Raw genomic sequence first — 20687 nt, forward strand, 5'->3', positions numbered from 1 at the left:
GCCCTCCTGAGAAGAGCACTCCTCAGCCTGAGGGGAGGGCGGAAGCCTCAGAGGGAACAGCTGCTGCCAAAGGGCCTGGTGTCTTCTTCAAGGAGTTGGAGGGAGGTGCATGTAATTGTCACTGTATCTCTTTCCACTGATTCTTATTAGCCACTAACAACATATTGATTGCATAAATAAATAATAGAGTGACATGTATCTTTCTGTACTTTATCCCATGGAAATATATACATGTTATATATATACAGGTGTATATACATACATCCACTTTTCTTTAGGAAATAAAATCGGGCTATGTATACTATAAGGTTTTTTGCTTAACAACTTATGGTGATTATCTTTCCATGTCAATAAGTCTATCTCCAAACATCATTTTTAACAAGTGCATAATATTCTATTATGGATTACCCATCTTATTTATTCAGGCCCCTCTCATTGGACATTTAGGTCATCTCCAATTATTTATAATATCAGAATATATATATATTAATACAGAGTACATGAATATGTTCCATCTTTATTATAAACATATACTATGCATATACATATAATTTAATTATTATGTTAGGATAAATTAGGATAAATTCTTAGAATTGGAATTCTGAGGTCAAAGTATCCACATTAAAAAGTTTTTTTTTTAAGTTTTTTTTAAGTCTAAGATAGCCATCATTTTATTTATTCATTCATTCATTTTATGAACAGTTTTGTAACTTTTTTTTAAGTTTTTACTTAGACTCTAGTTAATGTACAGTGTAATATTAGTTTCAGGTGTACAAGTTAGTGATTCAGTATTTCCATACAACACCCAGTGCTCATCACAAATGCTCTTCTTCATCTGAATCGCATAATTCCCCCCTCCCCCACCCTTTCCTTCTGCTGGTAACCCTCAGTTCTCTATAGCTAAGATTATTTCTTGGTTTACTTCTCTCTCTCTCTCTGCTCTTTACTCATTTGTTTTGTTTCTTAAATTCCACACATGAGTGCAATCATATGACGTTTGTCTTTCACTGACTGGCTGATTTCACTTAGCATAATTCTCTCTAGCTCCATCCATGTTGTTGCAGATAAGATAGCCCCCGTTTTAATGCCTAGCCGTGAAATACTAGCTTTAGAAGCACCTTCTCTGGGATCAGATCCTGGCAAAACCTCAAACCTTCCACTATCACTTTCATAGCATTATACAAATCCCTAAGTTCATCTCACTTCCTCAACAATGCAGTTTATCACTCTCCAGAATAATGTGAGCATTCCTTGGACCCACTCCCTGAGGTCATTCTTTCTCACCAGTCCTCAGTGATGCAGGCACAGCTGTACTGACCCCCAGTCATGAGTGAAGTCCTGATGCTGACTCTGCCATATCTAAATATCACATGTTTAGAATGGAGACCAAGGCCTTTGTGGCAGTGCCATTTCATTGCTCTGTATCAGCTCTGCCACTTTTCAGTCTATCTGACCTCGGGTCAGTCACTTATCCTTTACGTGCCTCAATTTCTTAAGTGCTCATGCTTCCTTCTCCAGGAAGCCCTCCTGGACCTCGCCTGTCTGAGTCAGAGAACTTCCTTTGTGTTCTCACACCATTCCATACTTCACCCAGCACAACACTAACCTCACTTGTTCTTCCCCAAACCTAGAGGAGTAAAGCAATGATATGTGTCAATATTGGCAACTACTCCTGCACCATTAATTATAAAAGGTAATTATGGATTGCCTACTTTGTTCCAGGTACTAGGGATACCTCTTTACTAGGGATATAGTACAGAATACAACGGATAAAGTCCCTGCTCTCATGTGACAGGTAGTCCAGTTGGGGAGGGGCAGACCAATAGCCAAACAGGTCAACATACAGTACGGCAGGTATGGTAACTACTATGGAGAAAAAATAAGATAGAGTAAGGGGAAAGGAATGTCAGAGGTGGGGGTGGGGTAGGGAGGGCCTTGAGCTTAGGTAGAGTGGGGTATTAGAATCCTGGTCTGCTACCTCGAGAGCCCACACCTCTCCACTCCAGCAGGCTGTCAAGCCTCCTGGATTCCATTGTGACACAGCTCCCACAGCACAGGCACTGCTTTGTGGGAGGGTCTTTCCCCATGACTGTGCTGTGTGTTTAGACACCTTGGGCACCCCTTGCCGAACATAACCTGGAACAGTTTTCACTTTTACAGTTCACTGGTTGTGCCTCTGTATATTCCAAGCAATGATTTTTTTTTAAAACTGAGAAGGCCTTTTAATTGAGATTTCTTCTCAAGAACTAGGTAATTCTAACAATCAATACAAGGTGAGTGTTTTCTAAGGATGTGCTCCTGGCCCAACTGTCTACATCAGATCACTGTCCAGTTCTGCCTTCTGTTCTTCACTTGCCTTTTCTTCTTTTTTTTCTGCTTACTTCCCTACTTCCAGCTGCCAGCAAGTCAGATAATTAAATGCCAAAGTAGTGACACTTGGCATTTCAATGAGCACTCTGTATTTACTACACTGATCCCTCTCTACAGCCCTCCTGCTCAGCATGTGTGTGAGCTCTCTGCTGCTCTGCCCAGCTGAAGGCTCCTCTGTTGCAGAGCTGGACCAAGTGAAGAAAGATGACCTCGGCAGCAGCCCAGACTGAGCCCAGAACTGAGAGAGGGGGGCAGCACATTCCCAAACTTCTCTCCTGGTCACTTCTCAGGGTTTATGGCCTTGATGCAATTAAACAAGCATTTAAGACCTGAGCCCTCTCTGTGCTCACCCTCTGCTGGGATACTATTTTAAGTAAATTCTATATTAAAGACAACAGAGCTTTAGGACTTTTCATTTGAACCAGGCATTGCCAGGATATTGCACTGTACATAACTAGAAGGTGATTTCACCTCCACGGCCCACCCAGTTTTATACTAGACTTATTAGTTAGAACACAAGTGAACCTTGGATGTCAGAGTCTGACTCTAGGCCCCATGGCTGTATCTTAGGCCTTGGAAGAATTGCATTCACAATCTGCTTCTTCCCCAAAGCTATCACGTGTTCTCAGATGCAACTTAGCCATCACTTCCTCCTGGAAGCCCTTCCAGACCCAGTGAGTCTGTGCCCTCCTGGGTGCTCTGACATAGCCAGTATTTCACACAACTCTCAACCATAAGCTCTGAGGATGGGAACCACGTCTCACTCACGACCATGGCCCTGGTGCCAAGAACAGTGCCTGGAGCATTATCGATGGTGCAAATACATGATTCCAATTAAACTGCTAGGCCAGTCAGATGGAAAGGTATTTTCAAATCCCTTCAAGTCCTAAAATCATCAATATGATTATTAAATTTGCAAATAAGTTTTCTTCATTCATCTATCCAAATAATACATACATACTGAGGACCTACTATTTCCCATAAATTGTCCAAAAGACTTGCTATTCAAATATTCTCTTACTTCCTCCTTTAAGAGCCTGTTTTTACCACTCAAGAAGGCCTGTGGCTACATCCAAGAAACTGGCTTACAAGTATTCCAGGGGAAATTTTTTAATCAATGACCACAGGATGCTTCGTCTGAGACAGGCCCCATCACATCACTGTTTATACTGTGGGTGCCTTGCAGAGCAGATGGCATCTAGTAGATGCTCAATGAGTATTTGTGGGAAAGTGAATAAACGAGCAGCCCAAACATGCTAGCCACTACTGCATTAAGAAAGTCACTGGATGGAATCAGTAACTAAGATGAAAGGAGACTATAAAATCCGTGAGTGGTACTGTCTCCACACTTGTCTCACCTCCTAGCATAGTCAAGATGGAGTAACAGGGACCAGATTTACCCTCTGACCCAACACACACACACACACACACACACACACACACACATTCTCACACATACACGCACACCTCTCAGATAAAATATATAAAACAACACTGGTATTGGACATCAGGCAATAAAAGACAGGGGTTCCCAAGATAAAGAACAAGTGAGGTGAAGCCTACTAGTGGCCCAGCTTACTTAAGCCTTGGTGGCAGCATAGGGAAGAAGGACCCAGGAAGAAGGCAGCAGACTTCTTAACTTGAGAAAATAAAGCCAGGGGATACCAAGGCAGCTGGAGTTTCCAGGACAGAGTAGAGAAATCTACAGAGAAGAGAACCACTCAGAAAGAGAAGATTTGCAGGGGGCCCCCTCAAATATTCTGCAGAGAACTAATAAGGAAGCACATACATTTGAATAACTCCCCGGAAAACACCGAAGGTCTAGAGGGAACAATGTTGAGCACTCAGGGAGCACCCTTGATACTCCCACAAATCAGAACAGAAAAATCCAGAGTTCACGGGGCACAGGGTAGATTGCTCAGGACGGCTGTGCCCCAGTGGCACAGAATAGTTAGCCATCGACTGCGCACTGCTCCAGAGCTGCCTACCAAAGCAAGACCTGAAGAGTCAAACTGTTTTCAGGGAACTTAATTATTTCCCAGAGCAAAGCTCAAGAATATTCACAGGAATGCAAAAATATGAAGCACCCAACAAGGCAAAACTCAGATTGCTTGGCACCTAGAAAACTACCAGGCATGCAGAGAAGCAGGAAAAAGTGACCCACTATTTGGAAAAGAAAAAAAAAATCAATCTGGTTTTGATGGATTGATAACTGACACAGACGTTAGAGGTAGCAGGAAAAACCATTAAAATAGTTGTTCTCACTGTATTCCTTACATTGAAAGAGTAGGAAAGGATATGGAAGAGATTTTAGAAATCAAACCTCTGGAGATGAAAACTGCAATGTCTAATAAGAAAGTCATTGGAAGGGATTAATAACAGATCTGACATTGCAGAAGCAAACCTTAGTGAGGGTGAAGACAAAGCAAAAGAGAATGTTCAATATGAAACGCAGAGAGAAGGAAGAATTTTTTAAAATGAAGAGTTTTTGTTGCACGGCGTATGTCTGGCTTCAGAACGCATGATCTTGCTATTCTGTCGTACCACGTCCAGCTCCCCATGACCAGGGACACCCTCACTATGCAGCCTAGCTGAGGCGGCGACTCAGGGTGATGTTCTCTGTGAAGCCCTACGGGGAGCGGGGTGGGGGGGACACGTGAGAGAATGTACATGTGGGGGCAGTCTGTATGCACGACCTTCCCACACAAACATTGGATCTGGACTGAAATACGTGAACAGGTGGGATAAAACACTCAGTCCTGCATGTGCTGGTTATTGCAAGAGTGATCGGGTGTTAGGAAAAACTACAGTGGAGCAGGGAGCCCTCTTACACAATAAATTCCTATAAAAACCCAACAAGTTCCGAATTTACTCTTCACACATTAGTATGGCCCAAAGGTATCTGAAAAAACAGCATCTAATTAAAAATAAAATAAAGTTTTTACTATGGCCCACTACCTCACACATAAAATTCTTTTCCCATGAAATAGCTTCCATTAATGTGGTGGTTAGCTCAACTACTTTTTTTTTTTTCTTAAGGAAAACAGGCTTTTCTTCCTACCTTCATTCATGTGGTGGGCTCTCAGGGCCCCAAGTGTGGACCTAGCATCTGGGTCCTCCCAGTTGCTGGCACTGGACATTTGACATGAATTCAATCACCATTAACTTGTAATCATTCAACCAAAAGATGGCACAGAATCACCAAGTCACAACAGCCTATGGTTGGGAGGGATAGTAACAGATCATCAATCCATTTAACATTTTTACTTGCCCAATATTTATGCTCCCTTCCTAATTCACCCACTGTCTTTTGGGAGAATTTGTTCTTGGTGAGTATGAGGTATAGAATGATCCATATAAGCCACAGGGACCAGTTCAGCCAGGGGTTGCACCTGTTACCTACTAAAAAGTTGGGCCAATATTGAATATATCTTCCCTGGGCACTGAACTTTGAGTAAATAATTCAGTTGTTAAAGAACTGGTTGGAGAATGTCATAGAGAAAGTGTGCTGACCAAAATTAGGACTTATTAACAAACTCTGAAAGGTGCCTTGGATTCCACTGAAGCCCACGAACGGTCCTCAAGCCTCCCATTGATTCTGCCTTTGTTTGCTGACCTTTGAACTGGGGTTAATAATAGTTCCTACTTCCAAAGTGCTAAAATGGTAGCTGGCACACTGTGAATGATAAATGTAGCAAAAATAAGTAATACTTTTTTATCATCGATTATTTTACATCTATGGAATCGGAGAAACTTACCTACCATATAAGTTTATTTGGGATCAAATGCTATACTAGATGTCACTAACCATTTGACACTCTACAAATTTACATTGTACTTATCATAAGTTTGAACTCTCTAGGTTAAGGCAACTGGTTGGTACATTCCATGCATGGGACTCTGAGAATCCACAGATCCCCTGAAATACCATGCAAAGCTGTGAGGAGTACACATTTGTATTTAGAGCTGGGATGGGAGGAGTGGTCCATTGCCTTCATGAGTCTCAAAGCTAACCATCCCCAAAGGATGCACACCACTCTTTTGGAGCTTCTGGAGACAGATGTTAAGTCCCTTTGACCTTACCTACTGCTTTTACAAATTTCTGGGACAGGGCTTACGTTGGAAACAGCCTACAGGGCAGCAGCTGTTCACAGTCAATTCTTTGAGCTTGCCAGACTTCATGGGAGCTTGTGAGATGCTCAGCCTGGGGGCTAGCTTAAGAGGCTGGTGTCTCCATTAAGGGCCTGCTGGCAGAGGGAGGAGCCAGCTCTGGTTACAAGCCACAGCATCAGCTCTGAGGGGAGGGGACCACACAAGGCTTCTTCACTTTGGGGTTGTTTTTGGAGAAAAGCAGGATGTGAGAAGCTGCATTTCTAGCACAGTGAAGGCTCTAAAATTATTTCTGGATTAAAGCCCCACTGGCGTCTAAGGATATGAAGATAACTTCACTGTTAGAATAATGTGAGATGAGGTAGGGGCAGAGAAGGTGGTGGTGATCAGGAAGCCTTGTGTGTATCAGGATAGGGTCCAAAGGGCAGGCTATTTATGAATTTTTAGAAGATATCTCCTGTACATGGTACCAGGGGAATCGGAAGGTAGAGGACCAGGGCTTGGTTGTTCTCAGGTGGTTCTTCCCTTCTCTCTACCTTGGTTCCCTCACCCGTCATGAGACATCTATGACAATCCCTTGTGGTTTCTCCAGCTCTATCATTCCAAAAATTAGTGGAAAAAAGATGATTTTGTATATAAAAAGGCCGAACATTGTATTCAATGCCAATTGCACTGGCCAGGCCTAAACTGTCATTAAGTCTAAAACAACAGAATCCAAATTAATTGAGTTTTTACAGCATGAACAGTCTTCAGTGGAGCCCCGTGCCTTAGCCACAGTTCTAACAATGGAGCAGAATGGTGGACTCCAGGAAAGGGCACCAAAGTGGGAGTTTCCAAATATGACAGGGAAGGCAAAAATAGGGGTCAGATGAATCCAGATTGAAAATGATCACTAAATACAAGAGAGAGAAGTGGAGAAAATTAAAATTTCACTTATAAATAAAATGAGGCTATTTCATTATGAGAATAATGTCTGCAAATTTTCAAGTAATTTAACTTGAAATTCATTTCCCTTCTCAATTAAAAACCCAGACTATGTCACATGTAATTTTAAAATGCAAAGTGGATGAACAATGTACGTGGCAGGGAGGAGCAGATTCTCTTTTGGGGAATGTCTGATAATCCAACTCATCCCCTGAAGTTGGTTCTCCTCACTCTTGTCTATGGGGGAAGGTTGGCTTTGGAGGTTCGCACAGCTACATACTCCACACTGGACCTTGAAACTGCCGAAGACCTGGGCCACATATGAAGTCCAAATGTTGTTTCCAAGACCTTCCAATAGAAATCAGCCCTTTTGAGGAGGTCTAGAAACTAATCCTTGACTCTGTGCCCAACCCATCGATTTCACGTATGGTTTTCTACTCAGAACTCATACAAAACCTGCGAGCCATTCTACAGCACACCCTTGGTCCCCTCCCAACTACATTCCCAGTCTGGACTACCTAAAAAATAAACACAAAGTAAAATACAATTAGAGTCTCCTAAAATAGTTACAAGTCCTCTCGACTAAATCAATCAGCAAGTAATTTTATGCTTCTACTGTTGCTAAGACACAGTGGCTGCAGAGGCCATAAAGGCACAGAGAGATGCCTACAACACTGCTCCTCCTTTAAGGAGCTTACAGTGCAAGAGAGAAGAAAGAGATAGGTGACTCAGACAACACACAGAACATGTGAGGGACAGACGGATGCTCTGAGGGGCGGGGCTGGTTCTCAGGAGTGGGATATGTCAGTTGATGACTGCCTGATGATGCACAGGAGGGAGAAGCAGGATGGAGGCTCAGGACCCTTCATGTCCTCTAGGTCTGCTAACTAAGAAAGGGGTGATGTCGTTCATGAGGTATGAGAACAGAGGGGAAGGGAGAGATGCGACCAGGAGACCAGGAGGCCCTGCTGAGGCCTTCCTCTTCTCTATCTGCCTCTGGGAAGACCAAGAAATGCATCTATGGGGCAGCAGGTGTAGGGGCAAAGAGGGTAGGCCCTAGAACCTAGCACCAGGGGCGAGGCCCCGGGTCCACCGCCTTGCTCCTCAGGCCTCAGTTTCTTCATCTGCAAAATGGAGATGATGGGAGTACATTACACATTCCAGCATTACATTCCAGCATTACAGTGCTGTGAAGTAAGGAGTCAGGAAATAGCACCAGTGGGATGTTTAGCACTGCACCAGCTGCATAATAAACTTTAAATGAATTCTCTCCTCGTCAGCCCTGGAGCTCAGGAGGAAGGGCTCCAGAGTGCAGGTCCCAGGGTGTGCAGGTGACCAATGACCTCTCCCGCTGCCCTCTCACTACCTGAACCCCGCAGGGGGCATGCCGCCTTTCCCTGGAGGAGGGTCTCCTTCCCTTGGTGAGGAGGCTTCTGACCAAGACCTCTTCCCGGCACCCTTTGGCCCTGTTCCCACCTCCCATCCCCACTGAGGTTTTCACCACCTCCCACATCAGCTCTGGTGGCCGGCCTCTGTGCAGCAAAGCCTCTCCTACTCTCCTCCCCGAGAGGGTCACTCCCTCTTCATTTTGGGTCTCAGGTGGGTTATGGTTTGGAGGGTGAGCCCCTTTCAAGGCAGCTATGCTGGAACCAGTTTTAGATACTCCCTGAGAAAAGCCCAGAGAAAGCCCCGCTCCTCTGCATGAGAGGTCCCAGGCCACCACAATGCGGCCGCTTGAGGACACGTCCCTGTCTGCACCCAGAAAACCAGGATCAGGCCTAGGATGGGCGTGGGGGCATCTATGACTCTTGATCAAGAGCCAGACATCGTTTCCTCCTGGAGCTCTATGTGCAGCTGTGTGCAAAAGTGAACGGCCTTCTGATTCACGTCCGTCAGCAGTGGAATCTCATCTGACTGAACACCTTGGCCCAGTGAGCACTTCGTGTGGATCTTTTCTTTGCAGTCTTCTTTTTACTACCATATTTGTGGTTTCCATTGTGCGCAGTGCCCTTCTCTGCAGCAGAACAGGCCTTCACCCAGCTGATGCACGCATGTGTGTACCATGCAGCACCCCAGCTCAACAAGCACCCCTGCACTCCCGAGGGTTCGCACGGACATGCCGTTAGGCAAAACAATTCTAACAACCTACTGCCGGAGGTGTAGGAAGGCTCTGAAGAATCATGCGTCATCATCAACATTCAAAAAAAAAACAAAAAAAACAAAAAACACACACACACACAAAGGAAGCCACAGAAGTAAGCTTCCCAAGCAGTTCCCAGCATCCAGCTCCCAGGTCGGGAGGTTTACACATGACTCCAGCCAGCCAGAGAAGCACCTCCGAACTCCAGCGACTCAGGGCCACTACTGCCCTGTGGTGCCCAGGGATGCGTGTGCTAACCACGGCCCATGGCGGCCCAGGGCCCCAGGTTCCCTCTGTCTGGCATCAGGGCCGCCACAGCCTGCCATGAGCATGAGATGCTGCTCAGGAGCAGGCTATGCTACACATGCTGCTTGACAAGTTGACATAAAAAAGCCTATAAATATGCCATTGGTTCCCGGTGCTGGAAAATTCTTTCTGTCGTGAGTATGGTTTTTCTCAATGATGCCGAGAAAAAGCATTTCAGATTCGTTTCAGGCCAGCTGAATCACGATGAATCTCAGAGAATTTCTGGGGGCAGGAGCCCCCCCCCCGGGTCTAGGTAGATAATGGTGTATTATCAGTTTCTCTCAGGGAGCTGCGAGCTCCATGGGGGCAGAGAGGTTGGATCTGCTGGTTCCAGTGGTGCTATTCCCAGTTACTGGCAGAGGTCCTGACACACAGTGGGCTTTCCATAACTATCGGGGGGTAGGGAGGTGAAAGTCTGCAAAATAGTCCTTGCTTTCCTTACCTCCAACTCCTGTACCACCTCTGTCCTCATCTTTCATCTGTCCTGCCCCACGGATGGGATATCATTAGCTCCAGGCAAGGAACCCACTGTGGCCCAAGGTTGAGAAGTATAGTCTGCACACTTACCTTGCTGGCATGCTGAATACAAAATCAGCAGAGTTAATGACACCAGAGGCACCAAACTCTAAATACTCCTGCCTTCACGGGAAGAGCCGTGATTAGCATCAGGGACAACATGGTCATGACCCTCACTGAATTTATAGTTTAGTAGGCAAGATGAATCTAAAACATTATAGAATGAGTACCTGTGGACACACATACAATGTGCTTAAATATTATGGAAAGAAGGAAGATCTCGAGAGAACAGAGCTACAAGAGACAGAAAATGACTGGCCCAGGTGTATCTTATTAAAAGTTACCTGGCTTAAGGCTATGTCACATTAGGAATTTTCATGCTTTAAAGGGCTCAAAATTGACTTTGGTGAGTACGGTCTGATCCATAACTAATCCTAAATCTCTTGAATTTCAAGTGGGGTGCAAGAATTCCTTTCTTCATTATGACCTAAAAGCAACTCTCCCTCATTCTCTCCAGGGCCCCCAGAGAGATGAGGGAGAAGGGACCACTTTAGCATGTCTTCCTCATCAATAGGAGGCCCTTGGGAGGCATGAACTGGGTTCCACAGCCACTGAGTCAGCACTTGGATTAATCAGTACCAGCGAGTGCCTGCTACCAGGCACAGTAGAGCCACCGCTTGAGCCATCTTAAAGAAGAACCACCTCCTTCCTATTCTCTACCTATCCTGTTGTTAAGGAGACAGAATTACAGAATATGAAACATGGAGAGAAGAATTAAATGTTAAGAATATGGGGATTTTAAGTTAAGGCAGTAAGACATTGAGAGAAAGGAGATGACAGGAAACCAAAAGGGTCACAGAGGAGTTGGGATTGAGAGGACCTGGAACAATTTGTTAGGACAGGGAACAGAGGAGAAAGTTCACTTCCACTGGGGAAGGTGACTCCTGGAGAAGGGTGGAGGGAGGTGAGACATGACCTCACTGCAGAAGGGGAACAGGACACACAAGCTGAGCATGTAACATAGGACGGTGAATCCCTAGACCATAGGACACTTGCTGGATCCTCTGCAGAGAAAACAGGCAAATTATTTCTGGCAGGAAGTCCTCTCTTCACGTCCCCCAGGCCCTGATGTTTATCCCCACTTGAAAGAAAAAGATTAAAATGCAAGCATTTGAAACAACACCTGGAACACTATGCACAGTCAGTGTATGTCCATCAGGGAGACCAGTGGCCGGTGTGCAGGGTTACTGGTTAGGGGACTGGACAGGGAAGGTAAGAGGAAGAGCACTGGTTACCTAGACAGGGAGTAGCAGGCTCAGAGTCTAACCCCAGAGGTGAAACTGCAGTGAAATGAGGAGCAAGGAATCAACAGGTCAAAGTCTGAAAACATGATGGTTTGCCCAGGCTCACCTTCAAGTGGCGGACAGAGTGCAGTGATGCCAGGGGGATGCATCTGTCCTGGGCCTGGGTGCAGCTCTGTTTCTCAAGGTGCATGAAGGGAAGCACATCCATTCTAGGGCTGCTTTGGAGGCATACCACTTATCGATTTGTCAGTTTGTGAGAATATCTATTATTCTGAAAATCAGGAGAAATGTAGAAACGGACCTCACATGTTCTCGTGAAAATGCATCTCATTACCAGTTAATTCTAACAGTTGCACGGAGCACTTGCAGGGAGGGCCTGACTCTCTTAGGTAATTAACACAGCACTGCTGTGTAGGTGACGGATGCTAAAATTCAAGGCTGCCTGTGACTCCATTTGGTGACTTCATAGTTGGTGTATCTTCCCAACAACACGAACAAATGAGGAATTCAAGACTCATGGACTGGATGATTGGGCAGATGGACAGATGGAGGGACATGAATACAGACTTGCTAGCAAGTCACATTTTTTGAAGGTTTTCCAAGAGGCCCCATAGAGAATCTTGCTATTCACTGTGTTTAACAAACTTAGGTCCAACCCAAGAACAGTGACCGCCATGGGGCTGTGATGGGCCCGTCTGGTTTTCTGAGGCTGTGGAAGGCATCACAATAAGTTCAGCGTTGTCCTGAGACATCTATCATATCACTTTACCAGGCAGGTCCAGAAGACTACAGCCTCTGGGTGAATGATCAACCACTTGCTGGCAAGTTTCTTTCAGAGAAGGACATTCAAAGCCCTGAGAGTGATGTCAAAAGTTTCTAGAGATCTCTGGCAGACTCTGGGCTCTGCATGTCTACCACAGAGAGAGGGAATCATGGAACTGCCTTAATCTTATTCCACCTGCAAAGTAATTGCTTACACTTAAAAAAAAAAAATCTTGGATTGGCCTGTCTGATTTTATTATGCCTTTCAGAATGGCACATTTTAATTCTTTTGTTGTTTCCACAGAGTGCTATTGTATTTACTTGCTAATGCAGAGAACAGAGAAGAACATGACATTCCAATGTACTCTTTCCCATGATTTGCCCTTCCTCTACCAGCATGGGGTAACTTTACTTCATTTTTACCCCTATACAGCTGCATAAATTAAAAAAAGAAATCATCTGACTACATTGCCTCTTTTTGGCTCTTTTTTCCCTCCTTTGTATTAAATATAGCCCCTGCCCAGGGTGATCTTGGCATGGAGACTCCATCTCCCCCTCGAAGTCCCCTACCCTAGTAAAGTCATGCTTACTTGTGGGCTCCATGCAGCTTGTTATAGCTCCAGCCATTCCCAACTCTAAAGATCAAATGTTTTGCAATGACAGAAAACAAAGAAGTTTCTTTTTTTATCTTCTTTTCATATTGATAAAAGCTGGGGCCCTCGATGAACACAGGAAAAGATGCTCCGTAAATGTAATATCTAAGTAAGTGCAAACCAATAAATACAGAAGACTCTTTTGACTTCTGGTCAGTCAGAAAAACCAAGCCTGGCAAAGAAAATCTATATCCAAGGACATATTTAGCCAATGGACAGTTTTAAACTCGTCTTTACTGAGACTTCTCAGAAAAAAAAAAATGGCTTGCGTCTTAACCTCCTTTATTTTTCTAATCATTTAGAGAAGCCTTCCAGCAGCTAGCCAGAAAGAAGGTAAGACAATCAAGGCCTAAGTCACCACAGGGTCACTGGCTCTTAAATATCAGCAGGAGTAGTACAGAATCCAAATTTGCCTGAATTAGAAGAAATGAAAGTCAAGGTGAAAGGCCATGAGTGGGGCCCTCTTGGCCAGGAAACAATGTTTTCTTGTCCTTGGTATAATCTCTGTCCCTGTATTTATATACACAGAAAAATTTTCACCAGGTCAGTCAAAATTAGATATGATTTTTCTGGGGCACCTGGATGGTTCAGTCAATTCAGTGTCTGATTCTTGACTTTGGCTCAGGTCATGATCTCAGGGTTGTGGGATCGAGCCCCGCGTCAGGCTCTGCATTGGTCATGGAGCCTGTTTGAGATTCTCTCTCTCTCCCCCTCTCCCTCAGCCCTTGCTCTCTCTCTCTCTCTCTGCCTCTCAAAAAAATAAAAAATAAAAAAGGATTATGATTTTTCTGTGATTAAGTAAATTCTGTAATTTTAGGATTTGTTCATTGCAAGGCACTGGTTTCCAGTACATGAGTATTTGTGGCCAAGAGCGAGATATATGTTCTTCTCTAGAATACCATCTTCTACCACAGATTGTGTGGATGTACAGCAGCTACTATTAGGTCCATTATTTTTTTTTAATGAAATGTGTCACCTAACAATAGCAAGAGGTTTTTCAAGTAATAAAACATTTTAGCAATGAAAGCAAGGTTTGATTTCCTGTAAGGAATCTAAAATTACTCCAGCAAAGGAAGGGATAATTGATAGGCAATGCTCCACAGAAGCAGAGGTCATCTGTGTTAGGGATACTGAGTACAAACCCAAACAACTGAGTGGTACAGCAATCTAATTCCATAAAAAGTATTTCTTAATGTCTCTTAGTGGTTTTTGCCATTCCCAATTTAAATGAAAACTTTATAATGTTACTAAACTATAAACTGCACCACTTGTTCTACCCACATCAATTATAAATTCATTTGCAGAGAAAAAGAAGAGAAATAAACGAGTCATGATAATTAAAATAAATTAAGTGCAGAACTGTCGAGAATGACTTCCCTGGAGGAAAACGAAGTCTTCTTTAGTTAAATTAAAGAATAATTTATAGAAAATTAAAACTACCAAACAAATCCTCAATACCTTGGAGCCACAGAGTCCAGGGAGCAGGAGTGTTTTACACTTCGATGGTGCAGGCTGTGCTAGACTTGACAAGAGATCGTGCCTTTCGCTAGTACCTCCTAAAAGCAGACAGGGCTACCTGGGCTTTGTCCACAGTCCATGAAGCTCAGGAGCTGGTGAAGGCTGGAGAATGGAAGCTATGGGTATTGCTGCAGATGATCTGCTCTGGAGCTTTGATGGTTACACAAATCGAACTTTAATTGTGGACCAGAGCTTCCTTGTGTGATAATAAACTGTTCACAGATTTCCATCACCACCTCCTTTCCCTACTTCCTTTATGATCTCTTAGTTTTACTGGAAACTTGTGTATAATTAGGAATATCTTACTATTAATCTACCCTCTGATTTTTCATCCCCAGTGCCATATATACCATCGAGTTCCCAATTAACATAAACCATTCCTCAAAGATAGCTACATTTTGAGGCACAGGACTGATTTCCCAATGAAATGTTGAGTAAGTCTTGAGATCAGGCCTGGTGTTCAATAAAATGTGGTGACTGGTAAACAAGGGAATGCCACTTGCAAAGATGAGGAAGGAGCTTCAAACTGGTAGATCACTTGTTCACGTGAGGTCATACAAATGGGTTGGCCATACAGCTCACTGCAGCTGCACCATGGCCTGGGAGAGGGGGCAGAGGAGAGAAGGCAGAAGGGCACGGGGGTAAGAGAACACAACCAGATCCCACATCAGATACACAACCAAAGCACAGGGGGCCAGGTTAGCAGATTATCACAAATGAACCTGGCCAAGGCCCAATAAGCCTTATGCCACTTACTGGACTCAATATAACACTGACTTAAATGGAACTTCTGCCCCAGTAAGGGAGGATGGCATGAGGCCAAGAAATGCATAAAGAATCTGATACCAGGCATTTATAAAAAAGGAACAGGAAAAGAAAAATCTTTAAGAAAGAGACTATTTATATATTTTAAACTGGACAATCATATGGTCAAGTAAAACCAATAAAAGGAATCCAGATATAGACTGTGACCCAATCTGGGAATACTTTTTGTCACACCAGCCTAACCCTCTCCTCCTGAATGTGGGAAAACTAACAGGGGAAACTTGCCACAGCCCTCCCCTACTGAGAGACATCCAGTGGTGGAACCTCTTCTGCCCCCCTAGGCAGCATCAGCAGGGATCCTGGAATCCCCAGAGGCACCAGACAAACCAAGCCAACCAAAACAGCACCACAAAGGCTCTGCAGATTAAACTGCCATTGGAATCACAGGCATGTCAGTAGTCAAAGACCCCTATACTAAACCTAAACAGGGTGACGGCCTACTAAAATTAAAAAAAAAAAAAAATTGAAATAGAATCTGGAATTTCCAAACATAAAAAACAAAATATCCAGGATATAATAAAAAAAACCACCCATCAACCAAGAACCAAGAAAATTCTAACCTGAATGAAAGAGACGATCAACTAATATCAATACTAAAATGAAGCAGATAAATCAGATGTTGGAATTCTCTGAAAAGGATGTTCAGGTGGCTTTCATAAAAACACTTGAGATGGGACGCCTGGGTGGCTCACTGGTTAAGCGTCTGCCTTCGGCTAAGGGTGTGATCCTAGAATCTGGGAGTCACACATGGGGCTCCCTGCATGGAGCCTGCTTCTCCCTCTGCCTATGTCTCTGCCTCTCTCTCTCTCTGTCTCTCATGAGTAAATAAATAAAATCTTAAAAAAAAAAACACTTAATAATCTTCTTGAAGTAAGTGAAAAAAAAGAAAAATCTCAAGAAAGAAATAGAAGGTACAAAGAAGAACCAAATGGAAATTATAGAACTGAAATACAAAGTAAAAGAAATTTTAAAACTCAACTGGATATTGTCAATCGTAGAGACAAGCAAGGACAGAATTGGTGAACTTGAGGACAGAACAAAAGCATTCACTCAATTTCAACAAAAAGAAAAAACATACTGAAAAAATAATTCACAGAGCCTCTGGGGCCTGTGGGGAAATAACAAAAGGCTAGCATTCGCATCCTCAGAGTCTCAGAAGGAGAGAAGAAAGAGAGTAGGGCTGAAAGAGTATATAAAGAAACAATGGCTGAAAACTTCCCAAGTTTGGCAAAAGACACAAACCCATAGATCCAAAGAACTCAGTGGGTGCAAACAAGATGAACCCAGAAAAATCCACAGTAAGACATATCATGATTATAATTTTAAAAATAAGGGGAAAAAAATCTCAAAAGCAGCCAGAGAGAAAAGGATATACTATTTACATATGAATACCAATTCAAATGATGGTAGATTTTTTTGTCTATAACCATGGAGGATAGAACAAAATGGAACGTGCTAAAAGGAAAGGATTGTCAACTGAGAGTTCTATATCCACAGAAACTATCTTTTAGGAGTGCAGGGAAAACAAAAATATTCTCAGACGAAGAAAAACAAAGAATTTGATGCTAGCAAAGCTACCTGTAAAGATTAGCTAAAGAGGGGCACCTGGGTGGCTCAGTCAGTTAAGTGTCTGCCTTCAGCTCAGGTCATGATTCCAGGTTCTCAAATTGCAGGGAGTCTGCTTCTCCCACTCTCCCTCTCTCAAATAAATTAAATAAAAATCTTAAAAAAAAAGAAAGATTAGCTAAATAAAGTTCTTCAAACTGAAAGAAGATGGTCAAAGAATCCTGGGACATCAGGAAGAAAGAAGATTAAAAAAAAAAACCCATAAATAGTGCTCCATGCAATAGATTATCATTTGATCATAGATTTTATAAATAACATTTGATGATTGGGGCCAAAATTACAGCATTGTCTGATATTCAAGATAATGATGTTTCAAAGTAGGGGAGGTAAAAGATTTAATTGGAAATGAGGTTTCCAGACATTGTTCAAAATCTATAAGGCAGGCACAGGTCTTAGAACAGCTAAAATGGTCTTGACAAAGAAGAATGGAGTGAGAAGAGTCACCCACTTTGCTAGGAAGGCTTACTGAGGATAGTGTGCTACTGATTAGCTGTGCAGAACAGAGAACCCAGAAGCTGGCCCATACACATGTTCAATGGATATTTGACAAAGGTGCAAAGATAGTCCACTGGAGGAAGGACAGCCTTTTCAACAAATGGTGCTGGAACACCATAGATAAATGGATGTCTATAGATAAAAATGAGTCTTGACCTAAGCCTCATATCTTATACAAAAATGAAGTCAAAATGGATTATAGGCATGAACATAAAACTATAAAAATCTTAGGAAAAAATAGGAAAAAAAATCCTTGGTGTCTAGAATTAGGCCAACAGTCCTTAGACTTAGCACCAAAAGCACAATCCCTAAAAAGAAATACTGATAAATTTGTCCTCATCAAAATTAAAAGCCTTTGCTCCATGGAAGCCCAAGGGAAGAAGAAGGAGCAACGAGCTATGCTTCAGGAAATGTTTGCAAACACATATGCAACAAGGGACTAGTGTATATATTATATATATTTTTAAAAATTCCTCATAATTCAAGGTAATAAAAACAATCCGATTAGAAAATAAGAAGAGACACGTACAGACATTTCACAGAAGAGGATGTATAGATGACAAGGAAACACATGAAAAGATTTCAACATCATTAGCCATCAGGAAAATGCAAATCAAAACCAGGAGATAGCACTACTTGCCTCTCAGAACAGTTAAGAATAAAAAATAGTGACAACACCAAATGCTGATAGGGATGTGGAGAAACTGACTCACTCTTACACTGCTTGTAGGAATGTCAAGTGGTATGGCTACTATGGAAAAGAGTCTGCTAGTTTGTTACAAAACTAAGCATAAGGGGTGCCTGGCTGACTTAGTAGGTAGAGCATCTGACTCCTGAATCTCAGGATCATGAGTTTTAGCCTCACTGGGTGTAGAGATTACTTAAAAAAATTTTTTTAAAGTACTAGATGACTGAGAAAACCCAACAGTGGACATTTATCCAGAGAAATGAGAACTTATATCCATACAAAAACCTGTGTTCATAGCAGTTTCATTTCTAAAAGCCTCACACGGGACTCAACTGAGATGTCCTTCACCAGGTAAATGGTTAAACCAAGTGTGGAATAATGTGAAATAAACATACCAAGCAATATTACGCAGCAATAAAAAGGAATAAAATATTGATACACACAACAAACTGGACGAATTTTGAACTGAAGGAACAAACTGAATTTTTAGTGAATTAAAATGAAAAAGGCCAATCCAAAGAGGGTACAAGAGCATGTGATTCTATTTATGTAACACTTTTGAACCAAAAAAAAAATTTAGCAATAGAGGACAGATTAATGGTTGCTAGAAGAGTCAGGGATGGGGAGGGTGGGAGACAAGTGGAGATGATGATAAAAAGAAAACAGGAGAGATCCTTGTGGTATGGGGAATATTTAGTATCTTGATACTAGTGTATTATTAGTTTCAGAGGTAGAATTTAGTGATTCATCAGTTGCATGTAACACCCAGTGCTCATGACAGCAAGTGCCCTCCTTAATGCCTATCACCCAGTGATCCCATCCCCCACCTCCTCTCCAGCAATCCTCAGTGTGTTTCCGAGAGCTCAGAGTGTCTTATGGTTTGCTTCCTTCTCTGTTTTTCTTATTTTATTTTTCCTTCCCTTCCCCTGTCTTCATCTGTTTTGTTCTTAAAGTCCACATATGAGTGAAATCCTATGGTATTTGTCTTTCTCTGACTTATTTCACTCAGCATAATACCCTCTAGTTCCATCCATGTTATTGTAAATGGCAAGATGTCATTCTTTTTAATGGCTAATAATATTCCTGTGTGTGAGTGTGTATCTCACATCCTTATCCATTCATCTGTTGATGAACATCTGGGCTCTTTCCATAGTTTGCTATTGTCAACATTGCTGCTATAAACATTGGGGTGCACGTGTCCCTTCAAATCACTATTTTTGTATCTTTTGGATAAATACCTAGTAATGCAATTGCTGGATCACTGGGTAGCTCTATTTTTAACTTTTTGAGGAACTTCCATACTGTTTTTCAGAGTGGCTGCTCCAGTTTGCATTCTCACCAACAGTGAGAACCTTTCTCAGCATCATTGCCAACATCTGTTGTTTCCTGAGTTGTTCATTTTAGCCATTCTGACTAGTGTGAGGTGGTATCTCATGGTGGTTCTGATTTGTATTTTCCTAATGTCAAGTGATGCTGAACACTTTATATGTCTGTTAGCTATTTGTAGATCTACTTTGGAGAAATTTGTTCATGTCTTCTACCCACTTCTTGACTGGACTTTTTGTTTTTTGGGTGTTGAGTTTGGATACTAGCCCTTTATCTGATATGTCATTTGCAAATATCTTCTCCCATTTCATAGGTTGCCTTTTAGTTTTGTTGATTTCTTTTGCTATGCAAAGGCTTTTTATCCTGATGAAGTCCCTGATGAAGTTCATTTTTGCTTTTGTTTCCCTTGCCTCTGGAGATATGTCTAGCAAGAAGTAGTTGTTGCTGAGGTCATATAGGTTGCTGCTTATGTTCTCCTCTAGGATTTTAATGGTTTCCTGTATCACATTTAGGTCTTTCATCCATTTTTGGTTTATTTTTGTGTATGGTATAAGAAAGAGGTCCAGTTTCATTCTTCTGTTATGGGCTGTCCAATTTTTCCAACACCATTTGTTGAAGAGGCTTTTTGCCATTGGATATTCTTTCCTGCTTTGTTGAAGATTAGTTGACCATGGAGTTAAGGGTCCATTTCTGGGTTCTCTATTCTGTTCCATTGATCTATGTGTCTGTTTTTTGTGCCAATACCATATTATCTTGATGATTATAACTTTGTGATAAGGCTTGAAGTGCAGAATTGTAATGCCTCCAGCTTTGGTTTTCTTTTTCAATATTATTTTGGCTATTCATGGTCTTTTCTGGTTTAATACAAATTTTATTGTTTGCTCCCCAGATCTTTGAAAAAATGCTGGTGGTATTTTGATAGGGATTGTACTGAATGTATAGATTGCTTTGGGTAGCATAGACAGTTTAACAATATTTACTTATCTGTAAAGAAACACTTGATGTAATGACCTAAAGCTGTCCTAAAGTAAAAATTAGTTTTCAAATATCCAATCATATCATGTTTAATATTTAAACATATATTACATTTTATGCCTAAATTTCATACAAATTCAAGAACTGAA

General features: G+C 42.4%; 1 protein-coding gene and 1 long non-coding RNA gene across 30 annotated transcripts in view; one reads left to right on the top strand and one right to left on the bottom strand.

Moving 5' to 3' along the window:
* The window catches only part of GLIS3 (GLIS family zinc finger 3), a 545819-nt gene that overhangs the window by 143823 nt on the left and 381309 nt on the right, over positions 1-20687 (bottom strand). The window lies entirely within an intron of this gene.
* On the top strand, positions 2026-2765 carry LOC112644803 (uncharacterized). Its single transcript, XR_003126770.2, has 2 exons — positions 2026-2273; positions 2488-2765. It is a non-coding gene; the product is annotated as an uncharacterized LOC112644803 (long non-coding RNA).

This window comes from Canis lupus, chromosome 1 (assembly GCF_003254725.2).
Source record: "Canis lupus dingo isolate Sandy chromosome 1, ASM325472v2, whole genome shotgun sequence".
NCBI classification, from domain to species: domain Eukaryota; kingdom Metazoa; phylum Chordata; class Mammalia; order Carnivora; family Canidae; genus Canis; species Canis lupus.